The sequence below is a fragment of the Culex quinquefasciatus genome, chromosome 1 (assembly GCF_015732765.1).
Source record: "Culex quinquefasciatus strain JHB chromosome 1, VPISU_Cqui_1.0_pri_paternal, whole genome shotgun sequence".
Lineage (NCBI taxonomy): Eukaryota > Metazoa > Arthropoda > Insecta > Diptera > Culicidae > Culex > Culex quinquefasciatus.
The window spans coordinates 102,499,828-102,512,956 of NC_051861.1; the positions used below are offsets into that span (position 1 = coordinate 102,499,828).

At 42.1% G+C, this 13,129-nt stretch overlaps 1 non-coding gene across 1 annotated transcript; it reads left to right on the forward strand.

Moving 5' to 3' along the window:
• Positions 1-12,443: 12,443 nt before the first annotated feature.
• On the forward strand, positions 12,444-12,516 carry Trnar-acg. Its single transcript has one exon. It is a non-coding gene; the product is annotated as a tRNA-Arg (tRNA).
• Positions 12,517-13,129: the final 613 nt, after the last annotated feature.

Below are 13,129 nucleotides of genomic sequence, written 5' to 3' on the forward strand. Positions count from 1 at the left end.
TCCATCAGCTGCGCCCGCACTACCGTTCGCTTCGAACTGTTGTTTTTATTTGATGCTACTTTGAGCAGTAGCACGGGCACCGAGAGTTGCAAGCACACACAATAGAACAAAACACAAAGATCTTCAGCAGCAGTGTCCGAGGGGCGCGTCACTCTGCGTTTATACGCAACATGTTGGCTCTGCCACATGGAACCAACAACAACGGTCAAAAAGAACATGACGAGCCCGGAACTGGAGCTCCAAGAAGCACAAATGACCCCACTGTAGAAATTTGTTGGGACTGGCAAAAACAAAGTGTGAACATCAATTTGACAAATATTTGGAAAAATTAATAAAAAGTACATGTTTGCTAACGAAATTTCTTTTATTTGCATCAAATTAACCCAAAAATCCGAAACGAGAGCGCACGACAGTGGCAGGACAATCTTAATAACAAAGGCGCCCGAAAACGGCCCGACAACGGCCCGTCAACGTCGATTTTCTCAAACGTCGATTTCGACGAGCGTCGGACAAAGTGTTGCATATACGCACGAAAAGGGCCCAAATGCCGTCGGACAAACCGTCGGAATTCGGGCCGTTTTGTCGAGCCGTCAGACGGATTTCGGGCCGTTGTCGGCCCCGTCCGTCAGTCAGGGACCCCATACGAATACCTACCAACTCGATCTGTAGATATTAGGGTGGGTACGTATTTTGAAAAGTTCTCAGATCAAGTTCTGTTGTGGTTCCCCTTGTAGGGCATAGCCATAGGGACTGGCTTGTCTCAAGCGAGTTCAAGTTTACATGGGATTTACTATGGGAAATTTTGAATTTTTGTTCATTCGCTCCTACAGGCCTGGGGAAAACATGTAGAAACTTCTAGGATGGCAAGAAATGAGCGGAATCGTCTGGAGAACAACTTTCCCGATCAGAGACCAGGTCGATTCGTGCAACCTTCATCGGGCAATACATCCGGGGTTTTCGGAACAAATGGTTTCCCCCAGAAAAAAACATCAAATTTTCCTTAGCATGCCATGAATGCTTGATGAACACCGCGACGCCACATGTCAAACAGCTACCACGTGATTGTAAAATTTGCACCATAACCCCATAACAGTTATTTTTCTTATTTGGAGGTTTAGAATACAGCTAAATAGTAAAAGAGGTTTCACTGTATACCCGCACGCCGAGGTTTATGGATGGCACTAAGTCCATAATTCAATGGTATCGACCGGTATTTGAGATAGAAGTCGCCACAATCAAGCTTATTATTTAACCACAGTAATTTTCACAGCAATTGATTTGGCAAAATTTGCAAAATAATTTCCAACAGATAAAAAACGCAAATAAATAAGATTCAAAGTTTCAACCAACTGCTCACTTCTTTTGCCGTGATCCACCGCTGAAGCCCAACTATAGGTAGCCCCTAACCACCGCCAAGATTAACCTATTGCAAAGCTTTTCTCTTGGTCTTTCAAAGCTGGCAGCCGACCAAACCTCCCCAACGCAACCACAAACTTGTAGTTAGCTTGCTTTAGCCCCCACCGCATCAACGGAAAGCACCATTGGAGGCTCCACGCGCGAAGGCTCCAGCCCAGCCCCACTTCTTCGTGGGCTGGCAACCTGGTGGAAATTTTCTGCCCACAAAAGTTGTTTGTGCCATAAAAGGAAATCTTCTGACGGGGAGAAGAAGGCTTCGCGCAAAAGCCCAAAAAAGCAAAGTCACGCATCGACGCGAGCTTTGCGACTGCTTGGTAGGGTAAAGGGTTTGTGAGATGGCACCGGAGTGCTTGTCAAAACAGGACTGTTCGTTGAAGGTTCGTGTCTTCGCAATGCTAACTGAACGTACGGGTGGGTGTCGTTGCTAAATTTGGTGTAAATTGGTACAAAACTGTACGTTTACCTGAAAGCGGCCCCAACCGTGGGGAGCACATCGACGCCGCCTCACAATCATGAACTCCCGTTCAAAGATTGAGAAATTGACCTGCACTACGCCGAAATACTATCAGTTTTATTACGCAATTCCGTAGTGTCTCATTGAGGGATTCCAGATAATCTGCGGTCGCGTAACGGTGGCAACCGGTTCCTCCGAGTCCGTGACAGTTCGCGTTTGTACACGAAAACACTTCCGAGAGACCCTCGCGCCGCGAATGTCAGAGTGGTAACGACCTGAAGTGGCAAAGATCTTAACCAAGGTTTTAACAGGTATTGTACCGGGATCACAGCAACCGGTGGAAACCACGGCAACGTCAGCGTGGCCCCGCTGCTGTCAGTCACTGACACTTGCACAGCTGCGTCCGGTTTCAAGAAGTTGAGCGCGCGCGCACGGTTCGCCGTACCGCGCTGGCTGCGTACTACCCTCGCCGTCATGGCCTCCCGAGACATTTTCGTCAAATTGTTCTTGTTCTACTACGCTGCCATTTTGTGGTACATGTGATGGGGGGTGCCAAAATGGATGCGGCGCAGCCTGCTGCCATCAAACGGCCAGGCACTGATACCGCAACCCGTCCGATGGCTGCATCATTTTTTCTGTGTGTTTCTAGCGGCCGGAAACAAACATGGCTGCACGGCAGCAGCAATATGGCGTCGCCTAATGGCGGTGACGGTTGCGGCAGCGGTTGCAGACATTTTGAAACGCAACACGGCTCGACTCGCTTCTCGAGAGACGCCGCCGCGATTTGCGTCCATTATTCTCAGTCACACCGAAAACGGTACCAGGGCCGCATGCTGGCTGCATCCGTTTGCACGCGTTGGCGCCAATCACCGTGGTTGACAGGTTGGCGAAGCTTTTGGAAAAGACTTGCTGAGTCAAGCGTTATACTCACCATCGAGTTCAGTCGCAGTTCCTTTTCAAACGTGATTCGAGCGGTAGCTCTGAGCAGGGTGAGCAGCACCCACAGCGTGAGCAGGTGAGTTGTGACAGCGGGTAAATTAGCAAACAAAACAAAAAACACTTTATTCTCGAACGATGCGACCAGGAGAGCAGCGCTGTGTTGGTATACGGAGCTGTGTTGCCTGGCAGACTGCGCAGCAGGAGGTAAACCCGGTGCGAGTGATTCACGTGGCAGTGCTGGAGGAACTGCAAAAGGAACTCGATTACGGACGTAGCATTCAAGCTTTGAAGTGTCGTTTGCGGTGTTAACTGTATATTTTTTTACAGGATTACCTTGGAGGTAGAACTAGGAAGTATGTATTGGAATATGTTTATGGTGCAAGATATTATAGATTTTATTTATTTTCAGATTCCGGCAGATATCATCGAGAACAAGAGTGCAACTTGAGTAGGCTGCAAGATGCGTGTCGAGTTTCCAGATTGCTGAGTTAAAGTCCAGTTGAAGGAACAGATAAAAAACAGATAGACGTTTTCGGGATCTAACCCTGGACAATTCTTGCTGACAGATCAACTATGGTAGACGTCTAAATATGAGGAGAGTTAGTTAGTTGAAATCAGAGTGTAACGCGGTCAGAGACACCTTAGTCGCCAGAACTTAGTTCTAAGGGCTCTCCTGATACGGTGTCAATCCTGAAAAACGAAAAGTTCCCCTCCTGTTGGAATCGTATTTGGATTTAACACTTGGATTTGAAATAACAATACTTTTCAGCACCCACAAAGAAAGGTAATTTTAAAGCAAACTGCCCACTTTAAAATCCCCCTCCGCCCAATGCTGCGACCCTGCCCGACTCGAATGAAACGAATTTGCTAAGTTTTATTTGAAAATTTAAAATATTTTAAATTTAAATCGACCGGCCCGAACGGCCGGGCGCGCGCTCCGACTCTCCGTAGCGACGCTACCAACATCGAAGTCGACGTCGCGTAAGCTGTCAGCCGATACGGCGGACTTTTAACCGTGACATGCCGGACGGACGGAGGGTCCGAAACGGTGCCAACATCGGTCTCCGGACGGCTCGTTTCTGCAACCAGAAATATTAAATATCTCTCGATTCGATCAGGAGTGCAGCGTTTTGGGAGACGCGCCGTTGTGGGCGCGCGATTTAAAGAACCAAGGCGACTTTTGTTGCGCCCCAGGTTGCACCGTGGCGCAGTCTGGCGTCCTGTTCCGTTCTGTGACGAAAACTACTTGTTAATGTTTTTAAAGGATTTGCCGCGGGGTTGTAGTAGACTTTGACGACCTTTTTTGAGCGCGGTGTCGTGACCGGGTTGTCACGCGATTTCTCACCGCACAAAGGGTGACATCTGCGACGAAATAGTTGCAACTCGCGAAGAGTTCCCGCAGGATCTTGCCTGCTACGATGCTTTCACGTTCGATTGGCTTTCTCCGGGGGTTGGTAGCGTCAAAAACTCCAGGACTACTGCAATGTCTGAGGGATGGGAGGGTGCGGGACGAAAACCAATTTAATCAATATATTGGAACTGATAGGAAAAGATATTTAAAGCCATCGACTCGTTCGATTTCCAACAGGGGTCCAGGAAAAGTCAACGCGCCGATTCGATCAATTCGGCGGCAGGCCTGCTTCGGTTGGGTGCTTCTTCGCCGGAGAGCCGACACATCAACGCTTGCTTCGATACTCGATAACGTGCTTGCATCGCTTCCCCATCATCGTTCGGTTATCGGCAAAACCCCATCTGCCCAGGCAACGCAACGCCTACTCTACCTCCACCTGATGTTCTCCTTGTTTTGCCAGCTCTCCCTGCAACAGGTTCGATTTTTTCGATTTTCTATGCCCTGCTCCTTCTTCCCGCTTCATCGTTTCGGCAGAAAGCGTTGACCTCCTCGGTGGGTTCGAAGACCTGCTCCAACGGTTGGCCCTGAACACCAAAAAAAGAAACAAGAACCCTCGTAACGCTTCCCGCGGGAATTCCTTCGCTCCGCGTACAAAGTTGGGATGGGTTCGGCAACTCTGCGCACACTTTTCCGGGATTTCACGGTGCGGCCATTGTTGGAGATGCCCCCGCCCTCCACGAAGTCAAGTGGAGCCGATGACTTGAAGAAGAGCTCCAATAACTTGGTCTCCTAGTACTTGCAACCGCGGTGGGGAGCACTTGCTGCGCGCGCGAGTGCCGTGATTAGTTGCTCCCCCCGAACGGGACCAACGCAACAGTCTCTGCAGTTGTGTTCGGTGTGGGGAGGCAATCGTGCCGCTGGGGAGCACTGGGTTGGAGATTGAGGATTTCTGTTTCTTGTTTCTTGTTTCTTGTTTCTTGTTTCTTGTTTCTTGTTTCTTGTTTCTTGTTTCTTGTTTCTTGTTTCTTGTTTCTTGTTTCTTGTTTCTTGTTTCTTGTTTCTTGTTTCTTGTTTCTTGTTTCTTGTTTCTTGTTTCTTGTTTCTTGTTTCTTGTTTCTTGTTTCTTGTTTCTTGTTTCTTGTTTCTTGTTTCTTGTTTCTTGTTTCTTGTTTCTTGTTTCTTGTTTCTTGTTTCTTGTTTCTTGTTTCTTGTTTCTTGTTTCTTGTTTCTTGTTTCTTGTTTCTTGTTTCTTGTTTCTTGTTTCTTGTTTCTTGTTTCTTGTTTCTTGTTTCTTGTTTCTTGTTTCTTGTTTCTTGTTTCTTGTTTCTTGTTTCTTGTTTCTTGTTTCTTGTTTCTTGTTTCTTGTTTCTTGTTTCTTGTTTCTTGTTTCTTGTTTCTTGTTTCTTGTTTCTTGTTTCTTGTTTCTTGTTTCTTGTTTCTTGTTTCTTGTTTCTTGTTTCTTGTTTCTTGTTTCTTGTTTCTTGTTTCTTGTTTCTTGTTTCTTGTTTCTTGTTTCTTGTTTCTTGTTTCTTGTTTCTTGTTTCTTGTTTCTTGTTTCTTGTTTCTTGTTTCTTGTTTCTTGTTTCTTGTTTCTTGTTTCTTGTTTCTTGTTACTTGTTTCTTGTTTCTTGTTTCTTGTTTCTTGTTTCTTGTTTCTTGTTTCTTGTTTCTTGTTTCTTGTTTCTTGTTTCTTGTTTCTTGTTTCTTGTTTCTTGTTTCTTGTTTCTTGTTTCTTGTTTCTTGTTTCTTGTTTCTTGTTTCTTGTTTCTTGTTTCTTGTTTCTTGTTTCTTGTTTCTTGTTTCTTGTTTCTTGTTTCTTGTTTCTTGTTTCTTGTTTCTTGTTTCTTGTTTCTTGTTTCTTGTTTCTTGTTTCTTGTTTCTTGTTTCTTGTTTCTTGTTTCTTGTTTCTTGTTTCTTGTTTCTTGTTTTTTTTTCTTGACAGACATAGTGTCTGGTAAAACTTTGTTTATTTCTCTCAATTCAAAGCAAAAAAATTTGACAACATTTTTGCGCATGCGCAGATAACATGGACACTTTCTGGTAAAATCGATTGAAATTCGATTTTTTCTTTAAAACTTTTTTTTTGGTATCACAATACCCAGATGATAATTTCTTACATTTTTTTTAAATTAATTAATTTAATTTGATTCCAACAATATGTCATGAACGAAACTCACAATAATAATGCCCCCAAACAGCCCACAAATCGAGCAGTTCCCATGGCAATCGTTACCAACAATCGATGAAAAGTTTTCGAACAACTTTCCCACCTGGCCGCAAGTTTCCCACTTTTCCACCCATCACACAGCAGCTGGGAAAGAAGCTTTATCGAGCGAATCGACCGAAGGAAAACCTCCGACTCGAGGAAAGCTCAGTGGCGCTCCCCAACTCGGCAATCGATTAGAAAAATCGACGTAGGGAGCCCGAAACCCACTTCTGGGTTGCCAAGCCAACGCCGAGGCTTGCTTTTCGAACTTCGAAAATCCACCTGTTGATTGTTTGTTTTTTTTTTAGCACTCAAATATTTTGTTGTGTTTGTTTTCTGGGGTGTTTGATGAAGATCGTGATCAACTCATCACTTCGAGATTAGAAAGGTGAAAATTTCAATCAAAAAGGGGAAAAAGTCAATACTTGTATAGGTTCTGGCATGGGACGCTGACATACCTCTACCAGTTTGCTCTCCTGTCTGTGCCGGAATCAAAAGTATTGAATTTTCGATACGCGCGCCCTACCCCTTGGCAGACAAACAGAGTGTGACTTTTGTCGTCGTCTAGCTAAATTTTAATCTGGTCTGTTTGATTTAAGGGGGAGACGGTGCGTTAGGGTGTTGTGGAACGTTACTTGGCACTTCTTTTACGGACTTCACAATTTAATTGCCTACTTGACTACAAGAGGAAATTGCAATCTGTCAATCTGTCAATCTGTCAATCTGTCAATCTGTCAATCTGTCAATCTGTCAATCTGTCAATCTGTCAATCTGTCAATCTGTCAATCTGTCAATCTGTCAATCTGTCAATCTGTCAATCTGTCAATCTGTCAATCTGTCAATCTGTCAATCTGTCAATCTGTAAATCTGTCAATCTGTCAATCTGTCAATCTGTCAATCTGTCAATCTGTCAATTTGTCAATCTGTCAATCAGTTAAAATCTATTTGTTTTATAAAGGTATTATTAGGTACGGAAACCTTTTTAAAGCCCTATTGCAACCTTTGTTGAACAAAAATCTCACTCAATGTCTGTCAAATTTTTTTTTCTAAAACTTGAACGACCCTACCGGTGGCCATCGATCGAATTGGGGGAGGGGCCTCTCGCACCGTACTTGGGAGCGCCCCAACCAAATCGGCTAGGGAAACCAATATTTGATTTTGCCGGAACAGGGCACCAGCCCCGGCAGGCGGCACCGGGGTCCAGTGGCCATGCGCGACCAAATTATTGATCGAAAAGCCGAAGAAGCTCGATAACCCAACCCAGCGCTGTCTGGTGCTGCTGCAGCAACTTGCCGGCATTGTTTGTAAACACTCGGTGGAGTGGAGATCTACTGGCTGTCAGTTGGAGGGCGGAGGGGTCGTCTATGAATTTTATTTTGGTTTTTGAAATAGCTCATGTTTTAACAAAATTTGAAAAAAATCAGACCAATTAATTAAAAATTTGCCAAACATATGGAATCGAACTCATTCCATCGAAAAATTTAACTGAGAGGGGTTCGACACTAGATCAATACCGATTTCCCCTCCAAAATTTCCCCTTTCAAGAGAGGAAAAAGAGTATTTGACAGCTGCACTTCGCAAAGTGTGAGAGAAAGAGCAGAAACTCCACGTGACGGCTACTGCGATCGATAATATGTCCGCGCAGACGAAATTGCGCTGCCGTCCACGTGGTGAGGGACACGTGCACCTTCCCACCGTCTGACCCCTCGTCGCGTTGCAACTGTCATTGGGTGTTGGATTATCGATCGTTCACGCTTGTTAGCGGTTGAAAAACGGGGGTTGAAAATTGAAATTTGTTGGGTGGAAATCTTCTGTAAACGTCACATTTTCCCCTTTTTAGGAACTTTGTAGCTGAAAAAAACGCAGTCCTTCCCCGAACTTCCATCGATAACATCCCCCTCAAATTAACGCTCAATGTACGGTTTTCTGATAAAGAGATAGAAGTCGGTTCAATGTCTGGCCGAACTGACTCAGTCGCACGTGAACTGAGTGTGTGTGTGTGTGTGTGCGTTTGTGTTCGATGAAATTGAAGTTTATTTCTTCTCCTCGCCTCGCATTGATTCCTGTTATTTGCAAAGACACGCGCATTGATTTTTCTGTCTGTGCACTTTTGGGGGCGCCCGATGGTGGTTTGGTTAGGGTCGTTTATTGATTAATTACTTGCGTGTAAACACTTGATTTGTTGATTAGTTGTAATCTAATTTAGTTTTTGTTTTATCTCTCTCCTTAATACTAATATTTACTTTTCATCTAATGCTAGTTTTGATATCTTTTTTGATTGTTGTTTTTTTTAATATTTTTGTTTCTAAAATGATACAAAGTTTCATGATAGAACTCTTAATTACTTCTAATTAATTTGGATGGCATGTGACCGGTATCCATGCATACGATATTGGTTGAGTTCTCAAACCTCACTAAAAATTGAAACGGATGGCGTTCGCTCGGTTTTCATCCGAATCGAATGAAATTTTCAGCATAGGTTGGTCGACCTGTAAGCTTTTGAATGGCTTTTGAAAATTATAGTAAATCATAATCAATTGTAAAATATTATAATTTCTGTAATCATGATCAGGTTATGCGCTGCAGAAAAAGCAAAGTGATAATGATTTCGGAAGGGTTGAACATGAAGAGTGTTATTATTTTTTGTTTTGAGCACATTTTAATGTAAATGGTCTAAATATTAGTTTATACAACAAGTTGTAAATAGAAATTTTTTTCAGCGCGAATGCGACAAGTACTTCAAAAAACGCTCCTCGAATCGAATTTTATGTCAAACATTCATGTATTTAGTAAATTCATCGTTAAAAACAGAAAAATATTGAAAATGTTAGACCGCTGCATATATTTTTCAAAGTTTATTTACAAAAAAACTCTTCTCAATAAAAAAAAACCAAAAATAAACGTTTTTCAATGTATCTTCAATTGTTTACAATCAATTGTACAAGTTTGTTCAATGAAAATTTATTTTTAAAGCAATAATTACTTTATTCAGGGAATGTTTTAAAGGTGGGGGACAAAAGCTTAAGGGGTTACATACATGTAAAAAATCACAAAAAAAAACTTTAAACTTTAAAGATCATTTTCGATCAATACTGAAAGTATCATGAAGATATTTCATGATTCAAGTAAGTTACAGACGATTTAAGCTGAAAATTTTGCCACGCGCAAAGCGATCTGTCAAACTTTGCGAGCGTTTTTCTCTGAACACAGAGTTGATTTACGATATTTCGAGATGGGATGGACCAAGTTGGCTGAAATTTGGGGTGAAGACTCGCAAGACATATCCCGTGTGCATGACGAAGCCCGATTTTAAAATTTTGCATTTTTAAAAAAATACAAAAATCGAAAACTTTCAATTTTTTATATGAAAAACATAAAAATATTTTTATCTTTTTTAAAAATAAACTTTTTGAAAATCGGCCTTCGTCATGCACACAGAACCGGTTTAATGAGTCTTCACCAAAATTTTGAGCCGATTTGGTCAATGCTGTATTGAGATATCGTGGTACCCGTTTTTTGAAAATGCTAACTTTATAAAGTTGTATCTCGGCAATGATACAACCAAATGTCTTCAAATTTAATTTGTCAATAGTTGAAAATGTACATTTTAATGTACTGAAAACAGGTTTTAAAAAAGTTAAAGTTTGTGCTCAAACCAAACTCTGACATTTTTTTCCGATATACATGTATGTAACCCCTTAAGATTTGAAATGGCATCAGGCCGTTAGAAATATTTTTCGTAGTTTGCTTCGCCCCCCGCCTTAAAAAATATTTGCAACGGCAGGAACAATTCTGGATTCAACCTTTTTTTACAAAAATATAAATTTCCCAAAACTCGTAATATTAGTTATTTTTTATTGTCAGGATTTCTAGAAAAAAAAAATTATACGGAGAAAAATAAATATTAAATCGAAAATTTTGAATGAAGAAATCAAGTTTGCGTGTTAAAGCTCAAATATTAAAAAAATATTTTTTGTTCCATGCCCGCCGAATTTTTTTTTTTCAAAATATCAACCAGATCTTAAAATTTAGAAAACATTTTTTCGGTGAGATCGGAAAAATCCTAAATCATTATTTTCATGTTATCTCTGCAACTAACTGTTCGGTTTTGAATACTCCGAAAATCAAAATCAATAGACATTTTCTAAGTTATTTGATAACCAAATTTTTAGAAATGGTCAAAGACGAACAGTACTTTAAAAAAATCAAAAATATTCATATTTTTGCAATAAATTAGGCTTTTTAACTATAAAAACAACTTTTCCAGTTAAAATTCCACATAACTTTAAAAACTGATTTTTTTGCACGGCGCCTAATTTGTCCGTGTTTCTTGATAGCTCATAAGTTGCGAATTATTGTCTTCTTACACATATAAAAAAGAAATGACTTCAAAAATACGGATTGCGGGAAATTGAATTTGATTGACATTTACTTTTGAAATAGGATTTTTTCCGTGCACCTATTCCAAAAAATCCTAAAATTTGCTAAAATAAATAAATTAACGCTCTCGTAGTCACTTAGTTTCAAGGTCGTAGATGGAGTCTTTCACTCTTGGGGCAATGACTGGTCAATTTTGGTTCTGAATTCAGGGTCAAGAAATAGTATACCTGGAACAACATTTGAAAAGGAAGCACAAGTTCGAGACATGTTTTTGCCAAAAAGTAGCTGGGCACACGGAGAAAAAAGTTCCACAAATCGTGAACATGCGTTCATGAAAATGGGAATCACGAACAGAATGTTCAAATTGGATGGTACGTCCCATTGTTTACGATTTTTGGGAACTCTTTTTTCTCCGTGTAGGCCAGCTTTTGTTTCACATTTCGAACAATTTCAAAAAGTTTCAGAGGCAGCAGATTATTTCACAAACTGTTATAATGCTAATCTGATCTTTTCTCATGTTGTTCCAGCTTTGTCCTCTGCTCTTCACCAACATAAATACATACTGTCAAAATCACCCTAAAATGAAACCCGACCCGCATCCAAAACCAACCACGCAACCGCCTTTCTATCCATGTTCAAGTCGTCCATCCGCGCTCCGCCAACTGCTGCGCTCCCGCTCCATTCGAGGCAAAAAATCGATTCCTCTTTGCAGGTGGACCCGGCAAACCGGGTCCTGCGTCCATGACTTAAGTCGTCGGTCACTTTTTGAGCCAGTGTCCGAATGGCCTGGGGCGCCGATCTACCTCCGATTTGGCTGCTCTCCCGATACCTAAGTTGACTTAGTTTTCACTTGACTCAGCCTCTCGCACATCCTCTTCTTGGGGAGGGACCTCACAGATATTGTAGCTTCCTTGGAGTCATGACCTGCTGTTTGCTTTAAAACATATTACCTAATTTTTAGAGCGATTCCAACCGCTAATTTGTTCTGGTAGGTCAGGATGCGCGATCGTGCGCGGAGATGATCCTCGATTTTGGTTTTTTGTCGGATCCATCGCAGAACTTCCGCAAGCTGTCCTGCCACCCTGGTGCGTTTGCAACCAAAGTTTGGTGGCCTGCCTGCAAGAGTGTCGTTGGCCGCGCACCCGTTGACGTTGAACTCGAGATCACCCGCGGACTACTGCGATCGCCGCCGCCAGTGAACGAACTCTTTGCCGGCCGGCCGGCCGACGATCTTCTGGCCGCGGTCGTCAAAACTCGGGAAGAATCGTCGTCGGTCGGCCGGTATGAGGGGAAAATGCGGCTCGCAAAAAGTTTGTTCCAATCAATATTCCAACACCGAACAGTACCGGGCCGGCAGAACCCGCCGGAGGTCATACCCCCCGGGGAGAAGAAGGTTCTATGCGCGCCAGGCCGATTTTTGTTTTCGAGAGAATGGGACGCAGAAGCGACGCGCGCACGTTCTTGACGAGTCTCGGGAAGAGTGCGGACTTCTTTTTCGGGATTCTGCGTTCTGGCTACACGGGTGAGGATCGCTGTGCGTCAGAAGATCGGATCGGGTAAATTTTATTGCTTTATTTTTCATATTTTTGATTTTTTTATGTTTTTTTTTCAAAAATGACCAAAACTTTGAAAATATTGTAGCAACTACATCAACGCGTTCACAACGAACTTCTAATCTATCCTCACTTAGATATCAAGGTCCTGTGGCGCAATGGATAACGCGTCTGACTACGGATCAGAAGATTCCAGGTTCGACTCCTGGCAGGATCGCGTGATATTTTTTTCTAGTCTTCAGTTTCTGTGGCAAAAATCCAACTGTTAACATCACGTCAGCGTAGCAGTGCTATCTAAACTAAAGTACAGTCATCCCACATATTCGGAACACCCACAAATTCGGAACACTTTGATGATAATTTGTCAATAGCATGCCAAAAGTAGCTTTTCTGTTGACCTTACTATTTTTAGAACCTTCATTTGGACATTATCTTGCTATTTCACTAGTAAAAGTAGTACTGTTTGAACAAAAAACTTCATTCCAAGACTATTTTGTCCAGAGCACCACAACACTGCCTCCAAATGGCCTGTTTCATAATTGTGGGATGTGCACCTGAATTTAACTGATATTTTCACAAAAAAGCTATCAAACCATGTATAAAACATCACTAAGCTTGAGTTTCATTGGTTTCAGTGTGTGAAGTCATTATTTGGTAATAAATATATACTCCTGGAAAGATTCAAAGTTTGTTTACATTCGTAAGAAAAAAGTGTTCCGAATTTGTGGATTTCAAGGGTCAAAGTAATTCTTCAAAAACTTCATATAAAAGTTAAAATTTGCAGATGTTCGATACAGCATTCGAAAGATCGCAAGAAAAGCTTTCAAATG